Source organism: Lycium barbarum, chromosome 10, assembly GCF_019175385.1.
Source record: "Lycium barbarum isolate Lr01 chromosome 10, ASM1917538v2, whole genome shotgun sequence".
In the NCBI taxonomy this organism is placed as follows: Eukaryota; Viridiplantae; Streptophyta; class Magnoliopsida; order Solanales; family Solanaceae; genus Lycium; species Lycium barbarum.
In genome coordinates, this window is record NC_083346.1 from 13,006,146 (window position 1) to 13,018,182 (window position 12,037).

Below are 12,037 nucleotides of genomic sequence, written 5' to 3' on the forward strand. Positions count from 1 at the left end.
CAAATCTGACACTTAGGCCGTGATCGGGCACCTTTCGAGCTTCTACCCATAAGGCGAACCCTCTAAGCTAATCATGCGAAAATTAACGAATAAAATGAATAATACGCAAAGTCTCATAATATAACGAAAAGTGCGGAAGCGAAATACAAATACTGAGTCTTGCCCATAAACCCCATAAAATGTCTAAGTCATGGAACTACTTGTCTGAATAGAAAAGTACGAGACGAAGCTCGGAATACTACTAAGTCAACTAAAGAAGAAGAGGCCGCCATAATCTAATGGTGGTTCACCTCTACTGAACTGGACTGAACAAAGCTGGAATGAATCAAGTATCGGCTACCTGGTCACCGTTAACCACACCTGCCCACATACAACATCAACAAGTGTGAGTCTAAAAGACCCAGCAAGATCATCGACACTCTCAGCTTACCCCTGGGGCAAGTCTTTGAAATCCCTAATAATGCATAAAAACAATTACACAGTACAAGTATATTAAATATATACAAACACTGAAGCTAAAGCTAATATCATGAAGCACAACCAAGCAAAACATGAAATACTCTAAATCTGAATCTATGCTCACGGGACATAGTACGTATTTATCTATGTCTTACCCCGTTTTTCGGAGAGGGCATTATTTACCCCCATCTTACCCGGACGAGCAATACATGAAATACACTGAATCTGAATGTATGCTCACGGGACATAATACGTATTTGTCTATGTCTTACCCCATCTTCCGGAGAGGGCATTATTTACCCCCATCTTACCCGGGTTACTTAAAATTCTAGCATCTATCTCTCACTGAACATCAATGGGACCTGTGAAAGTATGCTCCTCTGAAGATATGATAAGTGGAACATACATCCATTCAATACCAATTCTAAACTTTACATTTATATAACTAGTATCTATTTTAGCGAAATTATGCTAAAGGACTCATACGGTCATTACTTTAGAAACTTGGAAATTATCCAATTTAGATCGTGCTTTCCCACTCACACGAACTAAATGGTTTAAATGCATACATACAACACAAACCATATGCTTTTTATGAAAAGCAAATAAACTAAGAGTTTAAGCCTCACTTGCCTTATAACCAGAACGCAACCTCTCCGAAAGTGCCAAACTTCCTTCAAACAATCTCCAATAGCCTCAATCTATTCAATACCATAAATAAATGGTCCAAATTAGTCTAAGGAAACTAATTCCATAATTTTAGGTTTAGAACTAAATTTCAACATTCTAAACCTTAATTCTTTTAAAATCTCAATACTCTTTAGTAGAAAATATGATCTAATCCCAAAATAACAATAATCACAGTCTACTACACATATATAAATCAGGACTAGAACACCGACAAAAAAAAAAGTAGCAATATCACTGATATCACCATTGCCATGACTATAACCCGTGTAAACCGTGTGGTGATGCCTCATTCATTTATTCTTCATTGTATTGTAGTAAATAGATAGAGAAGGGAAACTAAAACAAAGATAAAAATAAAATAAAAGGACACAGTTCACGAGTAGAACAATTTAGAGAATTGCAGTAAAATAGTTTTCCCACTTTCAACACCTATCTTGTCTTATTTAAAATCCCACCACTAATCAATCTATCACTATTTATAGCCGTGGGTCTCTCTAAACATTGGGGAATTATTAACTCACGTCTAAACTTTTCTTATCTTCACTATTATACTCAATTAAATAGTTACATCCTAACACCAACACTATGTATAACTAAAGATAATGAAATATGTACCTGATTTCCTTCAAACTTGTGGAAAAGTTCATTGTGTGCTACTAGACACAGCAACTGCAATGTTCTTGTTCGACCCTTTTTTTTTCTTTCTCCTTTTAGGTTAGAGGCAAGTTAATATTTTCCTTCTTCCCCTTAGGAAATATAAGGTGGCCAGAACTAGAGTAATGGGCCTAACCCACTTACTCACTTAACTGCCTTTTCATAAAATATATCCTATAAATTATATATACAACTAAATATATCTACATACATATTATATGAATATATTTCATAATTATCTGCTTTGGTACAAGACCGCTAAAATTAAATAAACTATGAATATGGAAGTAATTCAAGACACTTGGAAAAATACCGGCTTGTTACACTTAAATAGCGTGAAAAGTCTAAAGTGGACAAGTAAAAATGAACAGATGGAGTAGTAATTTATATTTGCACGTACAATTTGATGTATTTATCCACAACGTGACCTTTCTTCTTCACATGTGTCAGACGTTGCATGGGAGAATGGACCTAGCCGTGGGTCCTTCCATTGAGAAACAAAGTACATCAAGGACATTTGTCTCATAATTAAATGAGATGGGTTTTTTTATCAAAACAGTAGAAGGTACTCTTTCCCATAGATTATTATACAACAGACATAGCAATACCTTTTGATAAATGACAAGACTGCCCTTGATCAACGATCCTGCCTCCAAACCCACTCTTCTATATAGTAAAAATAAAAATTTGAGATCCAAGAAATTGCTCGAGGTATCTCTTGAAAGATTGATATTCATTTTTTTGTTCCTGTTTCTATATATATATATATATTGCAAAAATTTGTATATTAAAGTTTTCGACCAAGGCAAACAATATATGTGCCCTTACTATAGAAGTTGGAATAGGCTTCTGGAACAAGTTACGGTCCGAGCTAACAACGAACTTGTAATGATCTGATATTATATGTGACTAATCCAATAAGACAACTTGATTGAATATAACATGAATTATACCAATTTATCATGGCACAATTCTTAAATGTATTTTTTTCCTTTTGTAGCTTTAACATCTTAAAAGAGAGGCATCATGAATGAATGAAATAAATAAAGGAGAGGGGTGTTATGAGTGAAATGGAAAAAAATAAAGGGGAGATGCGTCATGAGTGAAATGAAACAAATAAAGGAGAGAAGTGTATTCAATAGGACATATATGTTGAATATAGCATGAAGTCATATCAGTCTGTCATGAATTGCATGCCATGAGACTAATTATATTTTTTTGTTTTGAAATTATAATAGAGAGGTATCATAAATGAAAACAGAATAAACAAATGCGAGAGATATCACGAGGCATTAAAATAAAAATAAAATCGCATAAGTTAGACGAGGTGCCACGAGTGAAAGGTTGAAATCATAACGATCCGGTATGGTTTATGAGTAACCCAACATGATAGAATGATGAATTTAACATGAAGCTATATCGGTCTATCATAACTTACATGAGACCGTTTTCCGATTTTGGTTCCTCCTGTAACACCTCGCACCTCTACACTAAGCTATGATTATGATTCAGGACTTAGAAAACCATACGGGGAGTGTTAGGATTAAAATTTCGTTTCAGTTTAGCGATCTACGTTTTTACGTCAGGTTTTACGGACCGTAAATTATTTTATGGCCCGTAAAACGGACCGTAGAAAAACCTCAGGAGACCAGCTCACTGTAACTGATTTACGGTGGGTTTTACGGACCGTACTTTGCACCGTAGAATATTTTACGGTCCGTCTTTTGGACCGTAAAAGAGGAGGAGAAACATCAAGTCACTGTAACCGATTTACAGTCACTTTTCACGGATGGTAAACCATTTTAAGGAACGTAAAAGGTACCGTAAATCAGCCCGACAACTGAAAAATATATAAACACGTTTTTTAGTTCTTTTTTCATATTTTCATTCTCTCCAAGCCCTAGAACGAAGTTTTTCTCCTCTCCTCATCCTACTACATCAAGGTAAGTCTACTCTAAGCATCCCAAGTAAATTCCAACATATATTCTTGAGTATTAATATAGGAATTTATTGTTATAAGACTAGGGTTTTCAAAAAGTCCCATCACAAGGATTCAAGATTAAAGCTTTTGGATTTCTCCTTCAAGTTCAGACCTTTTTTCAAGTTGTGGAGCAATTAAGGTATGTAGGGTTTCTATCTACGTGTGGAAATATCATTGTTCTTGCCCACACCACGTTCTTCCATGATTATACGAAAGTTTACCAAAACTAGACTTCTAGACGTGTTCATGATAACCCTAAGTATATGTACCATGATATACCATGTTTGTATGATTAATTCGTTATTGTATTCTTAATATTCCATTTTGGTTATTGAGAATCTGTTTGTAATCCATGAAAACCCATACTTTGCATTCCATGGGTTCTTAAATGCAAGATATGAACTTTTATGTATATTTCATGAAATTCTACATGCATCCATGTTTTCATACAAGTTGTACTATATACTTATATCCATACAAGTTATACTATATACTTATATCCATGCTATACTATACTAACGAAATCATGTTTACAAGCCATGTTTATGAATCAAGTTTTCAAGTCATGCTTACAAGCCATGTTATACAGACCATTGGCCCAGATGCCAACTATATACATGTTTATGTTTTGGGAGTAGCATAGGTAAACTACGTATGCCAACGCAGGGAAGGGTCGATCTGAGATTAGGACGACACCTTCAGACAATTGAATTGGATTCATTTTCATGTCATGCTTATGTCTCCTACCCTAGCAAGGTGTGGGGCTGCTCTGCTGGTCGGGCCAGGTACCAGACTCCACGTACCCACGTGGTGATCCCGTGTTATCGGTTATACTACGGCTCTCCCACAAGACACACACACACACACACACACACACACACACACACACACACACACATATATATATATATATATATATATATATATATATATATATATATAACACCTCGTACCTCAGTGTTAGTGTTGACACCCAATTTTGCCCCTCCTTTATTCCTATTTATTTCTGCGGGTTTCTAAATTTAGTGACGAGCTAAACACTTTATTTTCACTATTATTAATTTTCACTATTTTACTATCAACATTACTAGCATTACTTTATCACAAATTTTAAAATGGTTCGTCGTCATTTTATTTTCGGATTTATGCTCATTAAATTAATTATACTTTATCAAGTCTTTTATTTTTTACATATTAATTTTACATAGTATATGGTGTACTAGTCATTAAATTAGAAGCCCAATGGAATTTATATGGAGGAAGAATTTCAGCCAAATAAATGGCCCAATTAATCAGCCCACTTGTTTAAATTCCACCATCCCCACATTTTAAATCTATTATCCCTTCCGCCCATTTTCGCCAAAAACCCGTCAGCCCACAAATACTTTCAATGACCCAGCCCATTATACTCTACCTGACCCGGCCCAATCGACATCTCATCTTCTAAACAAAAGAAAACCTAATGGCAGCCGCAGCCCTCTTCATCCCTCTTTTACCTCTTCTCTCTTCCCCCTTTTTACATGAAATAAACCCTAATCCCTTTCAAATCTTGAACGCCGCCAGCTCATCTAAATCGATTTTTGGCAAAGATTCGTCTGCATTTCATGTTACCAGTGCTGTTTGCCCATTTCGGGTAACACATTTAATGTTGTTGTCTTCATCCTCTCCATTTAACGACTCCAACACAGAAAAGTGAATCCTCTTTCCCCTCCATCTTCAGAAAAGCTCAGTCTCCCTTTCGCACTCACAGATTTGTTTACACCCATTTGCGTGCAAGATTTGTATCCTTATGCGAATGACGATACCAGCATAAATCTCTGCTTTTTCAGCCATGTCTGAGCCGAATCACGTGACCACCTGAAACACTTTCAACGTTCAGATTTGAACGGGCCATTTTGACTCGATTTGAATCCGATACCGAAAGTCCCGCCCAATTTCGAATCCAAAAAACCTAAACATTCTACTATAAATGTTCGTTTTCGTTACCCATTTGGGGGAGCTCTTTTCAGCCGCCTCAAAATTTCTATATTTCTCATCACTATTATCTCGGTGATGTGCATTTAAAATATTGAGGGTTTTATAAAATATAACTGGGTTTCAACAAAAATCCAATTTTCAGTTGCGACTTCCCTTGAGTCTACATTTAGTCTACGTTTTTTTTTTTTTCTGTTTTTGTTGAGTTCGGGTTCGTCGTGATCGAGCGAAGATCCGTGATCCCGCACCTCAGTTCACTGCACCCACGAGAGGTAAATACAATCCATTTATCCATTCTGTCTTCAGTCCGAATTGTGGTAAAATGAAGTGAATGATAGTTGAAACGTGATTATTGTTTTGTTTTAGTTTGGTTAATTTGGAATCTGGTTTCTTGCTATGTTTGAGCCATGTTGTCGAAATGTCACGAGGAAATTTTTGCCTACGGGATTTGTATTCTCGGATGTTGTAAAGTCATATTTATTCGTTTAAATTAAGATCGTCTTGTCGGGCTGTGTATCGGCTAAGGTATGAGTGTTCGACAAACATTTGAGAGTGTTCATATGCTTTGTGTTGTCTAATACTCTATTCCCTTTTATGTCTTCTGCACATTTTTTTACTTTCCTCTGTGTACTGTGTGTTTTGTGTGCTCAATTCTGTTTTATCATGTTCATTTCATTAATAGATTAGTTCAGTTATGTGCGTAGTATTCAGGCTTTGTTTAGTTTAGTGATCATGCGTAGCATGGTTTAATATTATCACTCGTTTAGCATAGAATTTATGCCCGGACTAGCACGGTTATTAGGTTCAGTCTGTTTATCCCCTCTACGGCTGTCTCTGCATTGTTCAAGCCAAGGAACTGCCCACAGAACTTGTTCATCCCCCTCTATGTGGTTAACAGTAGCTATTAACACGTCCTGCATTGCTTGTGGCTGTTTAAAATTAAAAAAGAAATGACAAATATCCAATGCATATCGGATGACTATTTGCTTGCCCGAAATAACGATGAACTTGACTTAGCTAGTTTGCTTCGGCTATTATGTCCAATGGAACTGCTTTGGTGATAAGAGTTGTTGAGGTTCTCTGCATAGTATATCTTGTTGTATTTTGCTGTGATGGTCTGTTTTAATTACTTTAAATCATCCCCTGAATTCATATAAGTAGATCCGGCTTGATTGTATATGAGTAATAGATGTTATAAGCTGAAAGATCCCGAAATCTTATGTTGATCCCCTCCTATCATCTTCAGCTTTGGTCCTGCGTCTGTTTGATGTTTTAGATGTTTGGGTTTGTATCCTGCTTCGGTCAGATTCCAGTTCAGATCGCTTGATTGAATTTTTTAGTACCTAGCTTTAATCGGACTCTGGAATGTTTTTGGTTTGGGTTGTGCTTCCCTTTCCCTAATTTTGAGGTCAATCTTCCCAAAGCAGGCAGTAGGTATAATCGGAATTAGCAAACACCATGACTATAGACCTTGGATTGCAGTAATGTTCATTTTTAAGCCACTCGAGACAAAGCTAAGATAACGCTCTTTAAACACATGGCTTTCGTTAGAGTCCTGATGAGTGTCAGTTAAGAGATATTATCTTTTCAGTTTTATGGGCATTCTGTTTGGGTATTGGCCCAACATGAGAGCAACGCATAAATGTCAGATTCACCAAAAGTTTAATGAATTCATAAGATTACTCATGCATTTGCAACTTCCCATAGAGCCTGTTTCTTAGTTTATTTGATGTGGAAATTTGATTAATTGTTCCCGTCTTTAAAGTTCTCATTCGTGTATATGACTTTTCTTGAATTTATGAGTTGTAACTTGAACGATAATGTTACTTTGTTTACTTATTTCATAAAAGAATCATATCGTTACTCTAATCTTCTGTTATTTTCTTTGTTTCGCATATACAATTGGAGCCAAAGAGTTTCACTTCGAAACTCAACGACACCGCTTATGGAGTCTGTGTATCGTTCACTGTCTGCGCCCCAATCTTGCTTGAACCGAAAATCACGGAACATCTCAATCTCTTGTGAAAGTCAAAAAATGGCTTTTAACCTTTATATCATCTTCGTCATTTCGTTTTCATTCTCTGATATTTTTTTTATATGTTTGGTGTGACTAACATCTGTTTGTATGATTATTTGCTGAGGTTTAAGCTGCTAAATTTTAAGACTAAGCTTCATTTGAGTTTGCCTTAGATATCAATCGGTTATCCCCCTTTCTAGATGGAACACGACATTTAGATAAAAGATGATAAGTTTGAGCAGGCAGTCGGCCGATGGCATGTTCTGTTAACTTTATCCCTTAAGTCGAGTCTAAGTGTTTATGCCAAGAAAGCATATTTTATAAATCAGCCATCTTTCTTGCTATCAAAATCAGTTTTCTTTCTTTTTCAAACATAAACGTTTTCTTTTGGTCATCAACTCCAAATATAAATGATTTTTCAGGTCAATAACGTGAGGCTATATTTAACAGAGAGGAGTTTTTGTGGGCTTGTAAAATCATTTCAGGTCTTTACTAAAAATGAATTTTCATAACAAAATATCAATTTGATATCTAGCGTCTATATATATCTATACTTCACACTTAGCCTAATTAATTCATCTAAGTCCGGTCGGTTAACCATTGTTAATGGAATTTAGAAGATGCCTAATACCTTCTCTCTAGATTAGTTGAACCCGTACCTAGAATCATTTGGTTTCGTAGACGTTAAAACAAATTAACTTTAGATAATTACTTTAATTAAACTTAGGTGTCCTAATTCACCATCATCAATTATCCGGATGTTATAAACTATTTTTATTCTTACTCTAATAAATATGATTTTATATAGTCATAATAATTGATATACTTTTTGGATATGCTTTAAAGTATATATATGAAATGAGGTAGTTCATAAATGGGTGTTTCTTTATTATAAAAATAGGAATCATTTTTTTCATTTGTAAGAAAAGAAAGCTATTTTTTTTTTTCCGTTTTGAGAACTTATAGTACAAAACTTTGTACTGTTGACATTAGATCGGAGATAATAGAACTTCATAAAATATATTTTGTAGAAATTTTAATTTATAATGTATGTATAATTTATTAATAATTTTAATGGAGAGATTTATAATTCTAGCTACGTATTGAAACCATGAAATACATTTAATAAGTAGTCATGAGTGTTACTTTATTAATTTAGTGTAGAAGATAATATTTTATGTTGTTCCACCACCTATAATTATTACTAGATGGCTTATGCCCGTGCGCAACACTTCGGATTATAGTATATCTATGTATATGTAGTTGTGTTTAGATAGTGATAATATATACATACATACATACATATATATATATATATATATATATATACTATGTTCAAAATACGATTAATATAACATTATAGTTTGTGCTCCGTATTTAAAACTTTATTTTATTTAAAAGTGTAAAATACTTATTATTTTTTATCAAATTTTGATTTGGATAATTCTAATTCTAATTATTAAATTAATTTTACATGTTTGAAACGAAACAAAGTAGAAATTAATTTTCTATTTAAACGAAGAAATGTTATTTTTTAATTTTTGGTAAATATTCTCGGTTTAATTCATTTTACTTGTCATGTTGTCTTTTGCATGGTTTTTAAGGAAACGTGAATTAGAATTATAATTTGACTAATTTACCTTATTCATTATTTGATCTTCATTTGATATTAATCTCTTTTCACATTTATTAGAGTAAGAATAAAAATAAAAAAATAATTAAATTTTATCTTATTTTTTAAATATATATATTTTAGTAAACATAACAAATAAATGACATGGTGGAATATCAAATACAGCAATTAAATATTTTGAAGAAAAGTAATAATATGAGGTCCATATTTTTTGCTGTGCAATAATTTCATTTGCTCTCACTAATGGGTTAATATGCATGTGGCAATGAATCCACTATTATTGACTTGATGGGATACTTTGGGAATTACATGAATATTGTTAGTATATGGGGTGCGCGTTTTTTTTTTTTTTTTGACGTTGCCTTTTTTCTTTTTTTTTTCCACGGGTTTGGAGAGGGTGGGATCCACTTTTTTTTCATGAGTTTGGGGAGGGTGGGGTCCAGTTTTTTTTTTTTTTTTTTAAGATTGACTGTCGACGAAGCATGGGTAAACCGATGCTGCTATATAGTAGAAAAATAGAAATATAATAAAGTATATCTATCTACTTTTTAGAAGAGTTGGTAATATAAAGTATAAAACGTCATTTTTTTGCCCTTAAATAAAAAATTAGGACCGAACACGGACGACGATATTGCCTCTATAAACCGACTCTTCTATATAGTAGTAATAGTGAAGTAATACATATAATTTTTTTATCAAATTTTGATTTTGATAATTCTAATTCAAATTATTATATTAATTTTACATGTTTAAGATGAAACAAAGTAGAAATTTGATTTTTTATCTAAATGAAGAACTTCTATTTTTATAATTTTTAGTAAATATTTTTTCTTTAACTCATTTTATTTGTATTTTAAGTAATTAAATTCTAACTTATTTTAATATATAATTATTTTAAGTATGTTGCTGTACAATAATTTCATTTACTCCCACTAATGGGTTGATACGCACGTGGCAATGAATCCATCATTATTGATTTAATTGTTTGATTTTCTAAACATTTTTTTTAACATTGTTTGGTTTTTTAATATGGGATTCCTTATTTTTTATTATTAATATTGCTTCATTTTGTTAATATGGGGTCCACTTTTTTTTTCCCGTGAGTTTGGATGTGGTGGGTTCCACTTTTTTTTTTTTTTTTTAAATACTGGTTGGTGTTTAATATGGAGCCATGAAGAACTTCTATTTTTTAATTTTTAGTAAATATTTTTTGTTTAACTCATTTTACTTGTCATGTTGTTTTTTACATGGTTTTTAAGGAAACGTCAATTAGAATTATTTTTTCTTTTATGACATTAATCTCTTTTCACATTTATTAGAGTAAAGAAAAAATGAAAAAGTGATTAAATTCTATCTTATTTTAATATATAAGTATTTTAAGTATGTTGTTGTACAATAATTTCATTTGCTCCCACTAATGGGTTGATACGCATGTGGCAGTGAGTTCATCATTATTGATTTAATTATTTGATTTTCTAAGCATTTGTTTTTTAACATTGTTTGTTTTATTAATATAGAATTCACTTTTTTTTTTTTAATATTGCTTGATTCTGTTAATATGGGGTCCACTTTTTTTTTTTCCCGTGAGTTTGGATGTGGTGGGTTCCACTTTTTTTTTTAATACTGGTTGGTGTTTAATATGGGGCCCACAATTTTTTATTTAACATTGTTTGTTTTTTTAATATGGGATTCACTTTTTTTTTTTTAATATTTCTTGATTTTGTTAATATGGGGTCCACTTTTTTTCCCGTGAGTTTGGATGTGGTGGGTTCCACTTTTTTTTTTTTTTTTTAATACTGGTTGGTGTTTAATATGGGGCCCATATTTTTTTTAAATATTAGTTGTTGTTTAATATATATGGGGCCCACAATTTTTTTTGCTTGATTCTGTTAATATGGGATTCAATTTTTTTTTTTAACATTTTTTTTTTAATATGGGATTCATTTTTTTTTTTAATATTACTTGATTTTGTTAATATGGGGTCCACTTTTTTTTTTAATACTGGTTGATGTTTAATATGGGGCCACATTTTTTTTTTTAAGAGTGACTGTCTACGAAGCATGGGTAAACCGATGCTTCTATATAGTAGAAAAATAGAAATATAATAAAGTATTTCTATTTACTTTTTAGAAGAGTTGATAATATAAAGTATAAAACGTCATTTTTTTGTCCTTAAATAAAAAAGTGGATGGGACCACAAAGGTTTTTTTACACTTAAATAAAAAATAGGACCGAACACGGACGACGATCTTGCCTCTATCAACCGGCTCTTCTATATAGTAGTAATAATGAAGTAATACATATAATTTTTTTATCAAATTTTGATTTGGATAATTCTAATTCAAATTATTATATTAATTTTACATGTTTAAGATGAAACAAAGTAGAAATTTTATTTTTTATCTAAATGAAGAACTTCTATTTTTTAATTTTTAGAAAATATTTTTTGTTTAACTCATTTTACTTGTCATGTTATTTTTTACACGGTTTTTTAAGAAAACGTCAATTAGAATTATTATTTTACTAATGTACCTTATTAATTATTTGATCTCCATTTAATATTATTTTTTCTTTTATGACATTAATTTTTTTTCACATTTATTAGAGTAAGGAAAAAATGAAAAAGTAA

The 12,037-nt window shown here is 32.3% G+C and overlaps 1 long non-coding RNA gene across 2 annotated transcripts; it reads left to right on the forward strand.

Annotated features, from left to right (window-relative positions):
* Positions 1-4,816: 4,816 nt before the first annotated feature.
* Positions 4,817-7,926, forward strand: LOC132614312 (uncharacterized). Of its 2 annotated transcripts, none has more exons than XR_009572252.1 (2): positions 4,817-6,030; positions 7,667-7,926. It is a non-coding gene; the product is annotated as an uncharacterized LOC132614312 (long non-coding RNA). The 2 variants fall into 2 exon arrangements; XR_009572251.1 differs by having other exon boundaries at positions 7,673-7,926.
* Positions 7,927-12,037: the final 4,111 nt, after the last annotated feature.